This window comes from Trichomycterus rosablanca, chromosome 9 (assembly GCF_030014385.1).
Source record: "Trichomycterus rosablanca isolate fTriRos1 chromosome 9, fTriRos1.hap1, whole genome shotgun sequence".
Taxonomy (NCBI): domain Eukaryota; kingdom Metazoa; phylum Chordata; class Actinopteri; order Siluriformes; family Trichomycteridae; genus Trichomycterus; species Trichomycterus rosablanca.
The window spans coordinates 14,450,003-14,466,904 of NC_085996.1; positions in this window are offsets into that span (position 1 = coordinate 14,450,003).

The following is a 16,902-nucleotide window of genomic DNA, read 5'->3' on the forward strand; positions in this document are numbered from 1 at the left end:
CCCACCACCCAAATAATACCTGCTCTGTAGTGGTCCTGGGAGAGTCCTGAATATTGAAGAACAGGGTGAAGGGGGGCTAACAAAGCATGCAGAGAAACAGATGGACTACAGTCAGTAATTGTAAAACTACAAAGTGCTTCTATATGGTACTGTAAGAGGAGCTGATAAAATGGACAGCGAGTGTAGAAACAAGGAGATGGTTTTAATGTTATGGCTGATTGGTGTATTCTCTTAGCATTATAACAGTTTGTGGTTTCTTTTAAACCTCAGCAAAACTGTCCATGCCTTTATGGTCAGATAATCTTATTCCCCTCTATTCAGTGTTTGTCTCTGTTTGTTTATTAGGATTTTAACGTCATGTTTTACACTTTGATTACATTCATGACAGAAACGGTAGTTACTCATTACACAAGGTTCATCAGTTCACAAGTCATGGACAATTTAGTTTCTCCACTGCATGTCTTTGGACTGTGGGAGGAAAGCGGAGCACCCGGAGGAAACCCACGCAGACACGGGGAGAACATGCAAACTCCACACACAAAGGACCCGGACCGCCCCACCTGTGGATCGAACACAGGCCCCAGTGTTTGTCATCTATAAATAAAAATGTATTTGATTCTTTGATGTAGTTTCTTTGATGTATTGTGCAATCACATCAGCTGACTTGTACTGAGTGTTTCTAACTTTGATTAAATTTACTTTTCTTGCTTCCATCAGTAGAAACCCCTCAGTAAGGTGTGTCTTCAACAACAAGAAGAAGACAACAATATACAGCACAAAAGCAAGCCCATCTTTATATGTTCTTTGCACTGATTTAATCAAAATCCAGACTTCCAAACAGGTGGTAGGATCTAAAAGTCCTACTTCATACTTGAACGTCCTCCAATATGACCTCCGAATTCCAGTTATCAGAAGCATTTGGTTGCTGCTCATAAAGACACCATGTACTTAGTTTTTGTTTGCAGTGAACCAGAATGCATTACATTGAGTATGGCGCCCTCTGATGTTCAACTACCGGAAGTTCTTTTCAGGTGTGTGGAACCAAATCGCACCGTTTGGGTTCCACGTTGTTTTAAACACAAACTTGCATCTCATCTTTACGTTTTGAAAAGAAGTATTTATGAATTTATTAACTCTCCATCTTCCACATGTGTAGAGTACGGAAGCGTACTACTGCCACACAGATAAAATAAAAAATACCGTCAGTATGTCGTTATAACGAGAAAGGATGTCGTTAAAACGAGAAAAGGATGTCGTTAAAACGAGAAAAGTTCATTACCTCAGATGCTGCATAGCTGATGGAAGCGTATCTGCTGATGGAGAGACAGTTTGCACACATGCATGATGCTGTAGTTTGTGTAACCCTGCAGCTTGTTGTACCGATCAAGATTCTTCTTTAGGAGCAACAATGTCTAAACTTAGTTTATTATTCAACATTTGTCTGACATTCGGCATTCCGATCTAAATAAGTGCTTTAAAAAACACATAAGACTTATTTTATAATTTCTTACACGAATAAAAATAGTCAACATACTACAAAAACAATTTTATGTTAATTTTAAGATTACGTCTATTTATCTAAAGAAAGGTTATAATGAAACCGTTTATCAAGCTCCCACTTCATCTAATGAGTTAGGGACCGTCATCAAACTAACTGAGAAACGTAGGAGACATTTACTCTGCACTTATCCAGACTAATAAATCCATTTAAATCTTGTATGATTTGATGAATTAATGTCAAACAATTTTTACACAAACACATCAATGTTTCTCACCTACTACACACACCTTATTTTTTTTAAATAACATAGTATTTCTTTTACATTACATTTAAATAAAGATCAATAAATCTGTAATAAATTTATATTTCAAATATACAAATTATATACAAGATTTAAATGGATTTATTAGTCTGGATAAGTGCAGAGCAAATGTCTCCTACGTTTCTCAGTTAGTTTGATGACGGTCCCTAACTCATTAGATGAAGTGGGAGCTTGATAAACGGTTTCATTATAACCTTTCTTTAGATAAATAGACGTAATCTTAAAATTAACATAAAATTGTTTTTGTAGTATGTTGACTATTTTTATTCGTGTAAGAAATTATAAAATAAGTCTTATGTGTTTTTTAAAGCACTTATTTAGATCGGAATGCCGAATGTCAGACAAATGTTGAATAATAAACTAAGTTTAGACATTGTTGCTCCTAAAGGAGAATCTTGATCGGTACAACAAGCTGCAGGGTTACACAAACTACAGCATCTTGCATGTGTGCAAACTGTCTCTCCATCAGCAGATACGCTTCCATCAGCTATGCAGCATCTGAGGTAATGAACTTTTCTCGTTTTAACGACATCCTTTTCTCGTTTTAACGACATCCTTTTCTCGTTATAACGACATCTTTTCTCGTTAAAACGACATCCTTTCTCGTTAAAACGACATCCTTTCTCGTTATAACGACATATTTTCTCGTCAAAACGACATACTGACGGCTTTTTATTTTATCTGTGTGGCAGCAATACGCTTCCGTAGTAGAGTATGTGAACCAACAATAGATAAAATGCAGAGATGGGCGCAGACTCGAGCACACACAGCGACTTCAGACTTGACTCGGACTCGTTCCAAATGACTCGGACTCGACTCGTGACTCGCAAAAAATGACTTGTGGACAACAAAAGTCAGCATGTGTTAACATAATTTACGTGTGACAATTATATATATATATATACAGTATATATATATATATATATATATATATATATATATATATATATATATATATATATATGAGTAAAAAGTTGCAGGACACTCTTTTATTTCATATCATATAATATCATTTTCCCTTTTGTTTCTGAAATAAAAGAGTGTCCTGAGACTTTTGAGAGACTGTAGAGATGTAGAGACTGTAGAGATGGTGGTGGATTTCAGGCGCAACGCACCCTCCTTACCTCCCCTCACAATTAATGGCTCTATGGTCTTAGTGGTGGAGTCACTTAAGTTCCTGGGCACCACCTTATCCAGGGACCTAAAGTGGGAAAAGAACACACTCTCCATCGCCTAGAGGGCTCAGCGGAGAATGTTCTTTCTGAGACAGCTGAGGAAATTCAACCTGCCACAGAGTCTGCTGATCCAGTTCTACACAGCAATAATAGAGTCCATCCTTACATCATCCATCACCATTTGGTTTGGTTCCTCAACATCTCATGAACGAGCCAAACTCCAGCGTATAATCAAGACAGCGGAGAGGATCATTGGATGTAGTCTGCCAACGCTTCAGGACATCTACAACAGCAGAGTGCTGAAGCGTGTCGGCAAAATTACAGCAGACCCCTCTCAACCTGGACATCACCTTTTTCAAACTCTTCCATCTGGCAGAAGACTCAGGACAGTAAAAACAAACACATCCAGACACGCTAACAGCTTTTTCCCCAGAGCTGTAACACTTTTTAACCAAAGTTGTTCTCTTGGGCAAATGTTGGTAAATACTGGTTAACAGTCCGTGTGCTGTCGGGTCTGTTAAATATGTTATATGTTACATGTGTAATTATCTGTACTATTATGTGTATTGTGTGTACTACTATGTGGACTATTATATGTATTATTGTGTGTATCACCAAAGCAAATTCCTCTAATGTGTAACATACCTGGTGAAATAAAGTGATTCTGATTCTGATTCTTTTGTGTCCTGTGATTTTTGACTCACTCTGTATATAAATGCTCTTACTTTCATTATTAAACATATCCCCGAGTTCTACTGTAGTTTTTCTACCATTTGATTTAACCAAACGTTTAAGTGATCACCGATCACGATCATTCAGGATTTTTTTCCGACCACATTCCTTCCTTGAAGATGATGTTTCCCCACTGTCCTTCCACTTTTTAATAATGCGTTGGACAGTTCTTAACCCGATTTTAGTAGTTTCAGCTATCTCCTTAGATGTTTTCTCTGCTTCTGAAACAGATTAACATATTTTCCACGACCACAGGATGTGTCTTTCAACATGGTTGTTTAACAAATGAGAAGCTACTCACTGCATCGGTTAGGGTTAAATAACTTGTTGCCAGCTAAAACATAATCACCCATGCAGTAATTATCCAATGGGAGGCTCTTAACTATTTGCTTAGTTAAATCCAGGTGGTGACCTTTTTTTTTCCAGGCAGTGTATGTATGTATACAGTGTATCACAAAAGTGAGTACACCCCTCACATTTCTGCAAATATTTCATTATATCTTTTCATGGGACAACACTATAGACATGAAACTTGGATATAACTTAGAGTAGTCAGTGTACAACTTGTATAGCAGTGTAGATTTACTGTCTTCTGAAAATAACTCAACACACAGCCATTAATGTCTAAATATCTGGCAACATAAGTGAGTACACCCCACAGTGAACATGTCCAAATTGTGCCCAAATGTGTCGTTGTCCCTCCCTGGTGTCATGTGTCAAGGTCCCAGGTGTAAATGGGGAGCAGGGCTGTTAAATTTGGTGTTTTGGGTACAATTCTCTCATACTGGCCACTGGATATTCAACATGGCACCTCATGGCAAAGAACTCTCTGAGGATGTGAGAAATAGAATTGTTGCTCTCCACAAAGATGGCCTGGGCTATAAGAAGATTGCTAACATCCTGAAACTGAGCTACAGCATGGTGGCCAAGGTCATACAGCGGTTTTCCAGGACAGGTTCCACTCGGAACAGGCTTCGCCAGGGTCGACCAAAGAAGTTGAGTCCACGTGTTCGGCGTCATATCCAGAGGTTGGCTTTAAAAAACAGACACATGAGTGCTGCCAGCATTGCTGCAGAGGTTGAAGACGTGGGAGGTCAGCCTGTCAGTGCTCAGACCATACGCCGCACACTGCATCAACTCGGTCTGCATGGTCGTCATCCCAGAAGGAAGCTGACGCACAAGAAAGCCCGCAAACAGTTTGCTGAAGACAAGCAGTCCAAGAACATGGATTACTGGAATTCCCTGTGGTCTGACGAGACCAAGATAAACTTGTTTGGCTCAGATGGTGTCCAGCATGTGTGGCGGCGCCCTGGTGAGAAGTACCAAGACAACTGTATCTTGCCTACAGTCAAGCATGGTGGTGGTAGCATCATGGTCTTGGGCTGCATGAGTGTTGCTGGCACTGGGGAGCTGCAGTTTATTGAGGGAAACATGAATTCCAACATGTACTGTGACATTCTGAAACAGAGCATGATCCCCTCCCTTCGAAAACTGGGCCTCATGGCAGTTTTCCAACAGGATAACGACCCCAAACACAACCTCCAAGATGACAACTGCCTTGCTGAGGAAGCTGAAGGTAAAGGTGATGGACTAAACCCAATTGAGCACCTGTGGCGCATCCTCAAGTGGAAGGTGGAGAAGAACAAGCTGTCTAACATCCACCAGCTCCGTGATGTCATCATGGAGGAGTGGAAGAGGATTCCAGTAGCAACCTGTGCAGCTCTGGTGAATTCCATGCCCAGGAGGGTTAAGGCAGTGCTGGATAATAATGGTGGTCACACAAAATATTGACACTTTGGGCACAATTTGGACATGTTCACTGTGGGGTGTACTCACTTATGTTGCCAGCCATTTAGACATTAATGGCTGTGTGTTGAGTTATTTTCAGAAGACAGTAAATCTACACTGCTATACAAGTTGTACACTGACTACTCTAAGTTATATCCAAGTTTTATTTCTATAGTGTTGTCCCATGAAAAGATATAATCAAATATTTGCAGAAATGTAAGGGGTGTACTCACTTTTGTGATACACTGTATATGTGCAGTATATATACAGTATATGTATATATATGTATATGTATGTATGTATATATATATATATATATATATATATATATATATATATATATATATATATATATATATATATATATCAGAATCAGATTCACTTTATTTCGCCAGGTATGTTACACATTAGAGGAATTTGCTTTGGTGATTTTCACACCAAGCCTCTGTGTGCCAGCCATTCGCACCTTGTAGTTAGTGATCTCTTCGAGGCCCCTCCAGACTGAAGTTGGGTTGTTAGCAGCAATCTGGCTTTTCAGCTTTTCTGAGTATTCCTTTTTTGCTGATCGGATACCTTTCTCCAGCTTGTATTTGGCCTCTTTGTAGAGAACTCTATCTTCACTCCTGAATGCTGCCTCCTTTTCCCTCCGAAGCTGTCTGAGTTCAGCCGAGAACCATGCTTTATTGTGGCTGTATTTTACCAGTGTTGTAGTAGAAATACAGCTGTCCTCACAGAAAGTGATGTATGATGCTACCGTGTCTGTATATTCATCCAAGCTGTCCGTCGCCTCCTCAAAGATAGACCAGTTTGTGGATTCAAAGCAGTCCTGTAGTTTTCAGTGTCTTCACTGGTCCACTTCTTCACTGTTGTAATGACAGGTTTATTAGTTTTGAGTCTCTGCCTGTATGTGGGAATGAGGTGAACAAGATTGTGGTCGGAATGTCCGAGAGCCGCACGCGTGACGGAGCGATAGGCATTTTTAACAGAGGTGTAGCAATGATCCAAAATGTTCCCTTCTCTCGTGGCACAGATGACATGTTGTTTGTATTTCGGCATTTCTTTCGTAAGATTTGCGCTGTAAAGTCTCCCAGGATGATGAGCAGTGAGTCCGGGTTCTCCCTTTCTACTTTCATTATCTGATCGGCCAGCAGTTTCTGTGCATCTCTCGTGCGCGCATCCGGCGGAATGTAAACAGCGACCAGAATGAATGAAGAAAACTCTCTGGGAGAGTAGTACGGTCTACAGTTAATAAAAAGTGATTCTAGATTAGGAGTGCATGATTTTAACAGTACCGTTGCGTCTTTACACCAGCGTTCATTGATGTAAAAGCACAGTCCTCCTCCTCTTGTTTTGCCGTTAAGCTCCGTGTCTCTGTCCGCTCAGTGCAGCTGAAAGCTGGGAAGATGCAGCGAGCTATCCGGGGTCAGCTCCAGGTCGCCATAAAGCACAGTGCAGATGTGTTTGAAAAGTCCCTGTTAGTTTGGTTGAGCAGGAGTAGTTCTTCCAATTTGTTGTGCAGAGATCGCAGATTGGAGAGGAAAAAAGATGGTAAAGGTGTTCAGACTCCACGTCGTCTCATCTTTACGAGCGTTACGGCTCGTCAACCTCTCCGCCGCTGTCTTGCCAGATTGAGTAGAGCCAGTGCACCCGTTGTAAGAATTTCCAAAAACTCTGAAGGATTTTGAGAAAACTCCAAAATAAAAGTTGGTGAAACATTGTCTCTGAAGGTCAGTAACTGTTCTTTGCTCCAGCTGACCAAGTTTGACGCACAATAAATCCAACACAAAACATAAAGAGCTCTCACCGAGGCAGCCATCTGCGGCGCCATCCTAGACCTTAACAGACCCTACTAGACCTTAACAGACCCTACTACATCTCAACAGGCCCTACTAGACCCTACTAGACCTTAATAGACCCTACTAGAAATTATTAGACCTTAACAGACCCTATTAGCCCTTACTAGACCTTAACAGACCCTACTAGACCTAAACAGATTCTAATAGACCTTACAAGACCTTAACAGACCTTAACAGACCCTACTAGACCTTACGAGACCTTAACAGACCCTACTAGACCTTAACATACCTTGCTAGAACTTATCAGACCTTAAAAGAAGCTAAAAGACCTTAACAGACCCTACTAGACCATACCAGACCTAACTAGAACTTATCAGACCCTACTAGACCTTAACAGACACTACTAGACCTTACTAGACATTAAGACCCGACTAGACCTTACAACACCTTAACAAACCCCACTAGACCTTACTAGACTTTAACAGACCCTAATAGAACTTACTAGACCTTAACAGACCCTAGTAGACCTTAACAGACCCTACAAGACCTTAGTAGACCTTAACAGACAATACTAGACCTTACTAGACCTTAAAAGACCCTACAAGACCTTAGTAGATCTTAACAGACCCTACTAGACCCTACTAGACCCTACTAGACCTTAACAGAACCTACTAGACCTAAACAAACCCTACTAGACCTTATTAGACCTTAACAGACCCTACTAGACCTTAACAGACCATAGTAGACCTTAACAGACCCTACAAGACCTTACTAGAACTGTACAGACCTTACTAGACCTTAACAGACCCTACTAGACGTTACCAGACCCTACTAGAACTTTACAGACCTTAATAGACCTTAACAGACCCAACTACAAATTAATAGACCTTAACAGACCATACTAGACCTTAACAGACCCTACTAGACCTTAACAGACCTTAACAGAACCTACTAGACCTTAACAGACCCTACTAGACCTTACTAGAACTTTACAGACCTTACTAGACCTTACAGACCCTACTAGACCTTAACAGACCCTACTAGAAATTAATAGACCTTAACAGACCCTACAATACCTTAACAGACCATTCCAGACCTTAACAGACCCTACTAGACTTTAACAGACCCTACTAGACTTTACTAGAACTTTACAGACCTTACTAGACCTTAACAGACCCTACTAGACCTTAACAGACACTACTAGAAATTAATAGATCTTAACAGACCCTACAATACCTTAACAGACCACACTAGACCTTACTAGACCTTAACAGACCCTATTAGACCTTAACAGACCCTTATTAGACCTTAACAGACCCTACTAGACCTTAACAGACCCTACTAGACTTTACTAGAACTTTACAGACCTTACTAGACCTTAACAGACCCTACTAGACCTTAACAGACCCTACTAGAAATTAATAGATCTTAACAGACCCTACAATACCTTAACAGACCATACTAGACCTTACTAGACCTTAACAGACCCTATTAGACCTTAACAGACTCTTATTAGACCTTAACAGACCCTACTAGACCTTAACAGACCCTACTAGACCTTACTACACCTTAACAGACCCTACAAGACCTTAGTAGACCTTAACAGACCCTACTAGACCCTACTAGACCTTAACAGAACCTACTAGACCTAAACAAACCCTAATAGACCTTATTAGACCTTAACAGACCCTACTAGACCTTAACAGACCATAGTAGACCTTAACAGACCCTACAAGACCTTAATAGAACTTTACAGACCTTACTAGACCTTAACAGACCCTACTAGACGTTAACAGACCCTACTAGAACTTTACAGACCTTAATAGACCTTAACAGACCCTACTAGACCTTAACAGACCCTACTAAAAATTAATAGACCTTAACAGACCCTACAATACCTTAACAGACCATACTAGACCTTAACAGACCCTACTAGACCTTAACAGACCTTAACAGACCCTACTAGACCTTAACAGACCCTACTAGACCTTACTAGAACTTTACAGACCTTACTAGACCTTACAGACCCTACTAGACCTTAACAGACCCTACTAGAAATTAATAGACCTTAACAGACCCTACAATACCTTAACAGACCATACCAGACCTTAACAGACCCTACTAGACCTTAACAGACTAGACTAGACTAGACTAGACTTTACTAGAACTTTACAGACCTTACTAGACCTTAACAGACCCTACTAGACCTTAACAGACACTACTAGAAATTAATAGATCTTAACAGACCCTACAATACCTTAACAGACCATACTAGACCTTAACAGACCCTATTAGACCTTAACAGACCCTTATTAGAGATAGAGATATCCTTTATTTGTCATATATACATATACAGATGTACAGTACAATGAAATTCTTTCTTCGCATATCCCAGCTGGTGTTGGAAGCTGGGGTCAGAGCGCAGGGTCAGCCAACTTACGGCGCCCCTGGAGCAGACAGGGTTAAGGGCCTTGCTCAAGGACCCAACAGTGGCTACATAGCAGAGCCAGGATTTAAACCGCCAATCTTCCGGTTGATAGCCCAAAGCCCTACCCACTAGGCTACCACAGGCCCCCATTATTAGACCTTAACAGACCCTACTAGACCTTATCAGACCCTACTAGACTTTACTAGAACTTTACAGACCTTACCTTCAAAATTTTTCATAAAGGAAAAAAAACCAAAACAATACATTTGAATATCACCAGTAAATATCAGTATACGAGTAAGATAAATGTGAGTAAATAATTGTGTAAATGATTATCAAATACTTAAGTAAATATAAAAACCAACTACTCAAAAAACATTAAATCATCAAAAAATTGTATCAGCTTGGGTGATAAGATGATCAAAACAAAAATTCTGAGTCAAAAGAAACTCAATAGGTAAATAAAAACTATTTACATCAATTATTTAACACTTTAGTTCTTTTCATAAACAGTAATACTGATACCTAATTCTCGAACACCTGTTTAAGAATTGAGCTTACTTTTACCCAATTTAACTTATCTAAGCCACATCAAATCTTAGACATGCTAACATGCAATACACCATGTGTCAATAATGGCCTTTCATTTTTGTCAGACTTTAAAATTTCTAGGTTAGGTGAGCCTTTGCCATTTTTGACGTATGTTGGTGCTCGGAGTGCGGGCACGCCCAATCAGCACTCGTCCCACCTCACAGAGACTTAGAAACACCCTTCCTCTATAGATTATCTAATCTACAACAATTTTCTGCAACACAGGTGTTATCCCCAGGTGTCACTCTCAGTCTCTGGATCTTCCACATGTTCCAAATGTCACTTCGGTGATCCTGTTTAATCAGATAAAAATCACACACAAGCTCACAGTTGACTCTTTCACTAGCTACTTAGGTGAAAATCTGTTTCATTAAATGTTCTGGATTTTGATTCAAGATGTACTTTATTACACAGTGTTCAAGGGTTTTTTCAGTTCGACCAATCAGCTATTTCACACGCTGCAACGTCAGCTGGCTCGATGATGTCCTCTTCTTTTATCAGGTACCCCTCTCCTGGGCTCAACACATTTAGGTGACTTTTGTGCAAAAACTCTTGTTTTTGTGTGATTATCAGCAAAAGGTCAAGCTGACATTGCCCCCTTAATCTTGCTCTGTGTGTGTCTCAGGGCTGGTTTCCGTTGATTCAGATACACTTCTGCAATGGCTAGCGTTGATCCACGTGGCTCTTTCAGCAACCTTGACGATGGTGTGTGTCGTTAGGAGCACTTGGAACGGATCTAGCCACCTCTTGGCTTTCCAGCTTTTTCTCCTGAACTCTCACTCAGTCACCTGGTTTCAGATCATGTAGATAGGTACTCGTTGGTCTTTCACCTGCCTGTGAACTTCACACAACTCAGGACAGGTTTCGCAATAACTTAACATTTCACTCACACTCATCCGTGAGTGGCCTTGGAGTTTCTCTGGGCCCAATTCCTGTTTTTTGGAGGTCTGCCAAATAGGATCTTAAAAGGGCTTAGGTTTGTTTTTCCCTTATTCTGGTTCACATATGCATTATTATCACTGGCTAAGCCTTAACTCATGTCAGACCACAATCTGCATGACATTTGGCCAATTTGTTTTTGAGTGTGCCATTTTCTCGCTCCACAGCCCCACAGGCTGGGTGATGGGCACAATGATGTTTTAAATCAATTTGTTGTTTTAAATCCATAAATCAAATACTCACGACCTGCTGTAATGCTTTGTTGACAAATGCATTACCATTGTCATTGCCAATTCTTTCAGGGATCCTCCACCTTTGGATTATGTCAGTTATAAGTGCCTTTGCTACTGCACTTGCATCCTGTTTTTAATGTCCCAACCTCAGTTGGGAATGCTTCAATCCATTTGGAGAACATATCAATGAAATCAATCTGGAGATGCTGAAATGGTCAATCAGCTGTTGGTTGGGCACTTTAAGGAGTTTTAATACCCCTACTATCCTTATTTATTTTGCAAATCATGCAGCGTTCACAAAATGTTTGGGAGTAATTAGTTAAGCTAGTTAAGCCCTTAAGCCCTTAGTACCAATGTCTTAAGATACTACCTGCATCCCTCCTTTTTGAACACATGGTCTCGACCATGTGTCAAATTATCGTAATCTACAAACAATTTTTTGGGAAGACGTGGCTTACCAGTTGGACCATACCAAACCTCGTCCTTTTGTTACACCCAGCTTGCTGCCACACAGCCTTCTCTTCTGCCATGGCAATGGACTGGATGGCTGTTAGGTCGGCTGTAACAGAAATCATTTTTGCACAACACAATATTTATCTACTTTACGTTTCACTGCTGTCTTTTTCTGGCCATGCCTGCTCTGTTGTTGCCCTGTGAAATGGGATCAGAACGTGAGGTGTGAGCTTCACATTTACATACATCAATAGCTTTTGGAAATAGGATTCCATCCAGAAGTGCAGAAATAAGGTTGTGATGTGTGATGGATTTACCTAAATAGGTCAAAAGGCCTCATGTACTACTTCAGATTCATATCTACAGTCAGTGAAAATGCTAACAGTTTTTTCCTTTAGCCAATTTACAATGCTACTAATTCATCAGCTTGAGCTGATAGATGAGATGTTCTGCTTTAATGGTTTCATTTTTTGTCATTCCATCATACCCCATACAGCTTCTTCCTGTTTCTGTGGTTCTGTATGAAGATTCATCAACAAACAGCTCCACATCTGGATTTTGTAGTTTTGTAGTTTCCTGTAAATCTGGTCTAGGAAAGCAAACTTCATTAACAACATTAATACAATCATTTGGTTCACCTTCATTTTCTGTAGGAAGAAAAGTATCAGGATTAAATACATTATATATTTCAGTGTGATGTTAGGCATTTCAAGTAATACATTGTTATACCTCAGCCATCTAGCTGTCATCATATCATATCATATCATATACTCTTCAGTTGAGAAACAACATTTATAACCAACAAGGTCAAATTTCAGTAACTTACTAAGTTTATTAAATAATTTACCACTTTTTTTATTCAGCTGGCACAGCTTTCAAACACATTGGAGACCTGCTTCTATAAGGTCTAATTTAGCTAAAAAAAAAATTATAATGTATTTATCTTAGTTTACCTCCATGACTCTGGAGTAATACTGACGTCATACACCCTCCTTTTTCATTCAATGTCTGAGTAAATGGTCTGTTTGGATCCGGGATTCCCCATTGTTGGTGTTGTCTTCAGAGCTCTTTTCGATGTTTCAAAGGCCTTGTCTGCTTCGATGTTCCAGCTAAGTGCACTTTGGGCCTGTAGGCCCTTCCCATCAGCAATTTCGCTTAAGGGAGCCTCGAGGACTTCATACTTAGGGATGAAAGTTCTGCAATAAAATCACATACCTTAGAAAGACATTAGTTGCTTTTTTGTGATTGACATGGATTTTCTTTTCTTTTGTCCCCGAATGGCTTCTATTCTGCCATTTTCTAATCTTTTACCTTCAACAGAGATCAGTTAACCTAGGAATTTAACTTCATGTTTTACTAATTGTAATTTTGAAAGGCTGTCTTTATCTTTGCTAGGTGGCATAATAGTTTCACTGTGTCATTTTCACATTGCTTCTTCATTGGAGCAGCCAACAAACAATCATTCACTGTTGACCTTTTGGACACAACCAATCAGGTCCTTTGTACACATTTGTACACAACTCAACTGTCCTCTCCTCATGAGAGACATAGATCAACTTAATACAGAAATCAGACATTTCGCTTATTCTCAATCACCAAAGTATCCACAATGTCTGTTTAACCATCACATGACAACAGTTCCAACCCTCAAGGACCCAAATCACTCCAGTGATCATTACAACCTTTATAAGATAAGATAAGATAAGATAACACTTTATTGATCCCGAAGGAAATTGCAGAACATTATACAGTGACACGTTTGGGGTGCAGCCTTTTATGTCAATCAGGTGTGGTTAGCCTTCCCTTTCATCAATTCTAAACAAGTCAACTTCAACTTCGTGCCTACTTCTACTCCAAAACAACCTTAGTCTTATCTAAGTTTCTAAAACACTCCTTTTCACACCGGTCATCTGACTCCCCCTCTTGGATCTGTGCAGTGCAATGCAAATCTTCATTTTTTCACTTGGTTAGTAAGCAAGTAAGCGTGTTCTGTGAGCTTCAGATTCACTCCATTCATGCTGTGGTTGCAGAGTTGCCAGGAATAAACATAAAGTAAGGGTTTAATGTTCATCATTACACCCTGAAAGGAGTTATGTTGGGTAATTTGGATTTTTAGCCTGTCAGTTTCACTGATCAGGGTAATACCTAATTTTTCACATCAGATCTCGCCCCAGTAAATTCACTGGACAATGATCTGACATTAGAAAGGAAAATTTGAAAGGCTCAAAGCCTTGCAAATGGCATTTTGACAGCACTGAATAATATTCAGTAACCGTGACTCCTGTTGCCCCAACTGAATGCATGAATCTTCCACTTTTCTTTGGAATGACCTCAAACTCGTCAGTTCTAATGTCTGAACTCCCTTCTCCTCAGTCTACCAAAAACTGTATCTCACTACCATTCACACAAATTAAATTATCATAGACATTTTAAGGTTCAGAATACCTAACATATGTTCCCTCAGAAAAATACTTTTGTTCTAGATGTTTTATAGCGTCTTGGATCTTATCATTTATATTTAACAGGTATAGGTGTTAGCTTAAGCAATTCTTCTTTGCAAAGCATAGAAAATTCTGACTCACCAGACCCTTTTGGTTTGTCCTCAGTCCGGTCCTCCTCCAGTGTTCAGTCTTCTACATAGTTCTCAACTCTTTTAGTCATTTGTTGGCCCAGTGTCCTTCTTTTTGCAAATGAAGCATTTGTTATTGTACTTATGACTCCAGGTCACATTTCACTGTGTGACATTGTCTGTTGTCCAGTCCATTCTGACACATGAAATGTCCACGCCCAGCTTCTGACCCATTAGATGTCTGAGTTCATTTGTGGTAGGTCTCAGCTCCCCAGAGAACTTTTCTCCTCCAACTTCACGAGGATGTGTCAGTCGTTGGGACACCTCATTGATGTCATTCTCCGTCCTTGGAGTGTGAACCACCATTACATGTCCATCAGGTCCTGCTACTTCAATCATGGGAAATGTAGCATGTCTTTATTGTCCATCTTTATTCTTCTTCAAACGATATTCACCAGTCGAGCGAGTGTGAAGGGACGAAAACATGTTGGATTAGAACAGGTCCTCTCTGTCCTCACTGGGCGGGTCATAGCTGAGCTTCCTGCTTCAGGTTTGGAAGGCAGGTCTAGTAGGTTATTACGTGGAGATCTTGGGCGGTGCCGTTCAGGAGGTGGAATGGCACCCTCATGGCTTCTTGCCTCAGCTTCCTGTTGAACTTTCGCTCGTCTCTGTGCTGGAGGACACGGACCGGGACACCAGTCTAGGTCTGGGTCTGAAACAGATTTAACACACTAGACATCTGCTTTGTTAGTTTTACATACTGCTTGTAATATATGTGCACGTTTCTTAGACTCAATAACCCACATACTAAAACCTTCACATTCACATTCCTTAGACTCAATAACCCTACATACCAAAACCTTCACATTAATACATCTCTTTTCTCTCTCTCTTTTTTTTCTAACAACTTTTCAACATTTCTAAGTATCTCTCACTAAAACTACCTTTGGAAGAAAAACCACACTCACACCAAAATTCAAATTTAGCCACTGCTGTTTTACCATAATTAACATCCATAAACCACACATTTGGTTCATCATACACATCTAACATCACAAATTTCTGTTTGCTTTTGCCACTCCCCATTTTGCCTTGTTGTCAATCTACCCAATTTAAATTGTCCGTCGTGAATCACTCTCACACACCTAGATACCTTGGTATATTTATTATTAAATACCACGTATTTAATTTGTGTGCTACCTCAACACAGAAATACGCCGCGTATTTCGTTAAATATACCCCATATTTAACCTCTGTGTCTACCACAACCCATGACTTGCTTTTTCTCCCGGGAGACCCATTACACTAGGTTCGTCAACCTGTGGCAGTTTTCTATCCAAGAAATACTGCAAAACCGAGCCGATATCCAATCGACCCTTCCTGGACCCCGGACCAAGTCAATACCCCATTGACCTTTAGCTGGTCCGTGCCCATCAACAAAATCCAAGTCTAAATTTGGTTACTTTCTGTGATTCACACCCGTACAATTTATATTAAATATTTAATTTACTTACTTTCTATAAAATGAAAGTAACCCCGGAACCAAGGCGGCAGACGAAGTCTGGTCCTGCAACGCAGAATGCCAATTAGGTGTTTCAGATGAAGTGAAGTCCTTCAGGATACCGACGTCTGTATCCCCCAGAACTTCTCAGCCGTCCAAGGAATGGGGTCCCTTTTGGTTGGTGCCATGTTGTTGTGGGAATTCAAAATAACCCTTAAAGATTGACACAGACAACCGGGCTAATGATAAAAGCAAATAATCAATTTATTACTCAGCTGAGGGCCAATCTCAATGCAAACGCACACATGCCTTTACAGGAGAGAAAGGGCGACTCCGTCTGCCCTATCACAGTATTTATACACCCCTTTACTGCCCCTTCAGGCTAACTCTGCTCAGCGACCCAGCTCAAGGTCAACTTCCCACACCAAACGTGTTTATCATCCTACAAGAATAGTCAGTTTGTTAGAAACATGGCGTACTTCCACAAGAATGCACCAGTATCAAAACCGTGTGTGCACCCCCGCACACACAGTCCCGACACCCATGCATTCCCACGGAAGCAAGACGCCCATGCCAAGGTCAACATATCTCTGGACCTAAGAAACCTTCCAAAAGTCTCTTCTACCTCTGCTAATTGAACTAAGTAAGCAGAAACTTATGAGTTCAATGCAAATAACTAATAAAATATAAAATTTACATTCACACTAGACCTTAACAGACCATAGGAGACCTTAACAGACCTTAGTAGACCTTACTAGAACTTAACAGACCTTAATAGATCTTAACAGGCATTACTAGACATTAACAGACCTTATTTGACCTTAGTAAACCTTAAAAAACCTTAGTAAACCTTAACAGGCCTTATTAAACCTTA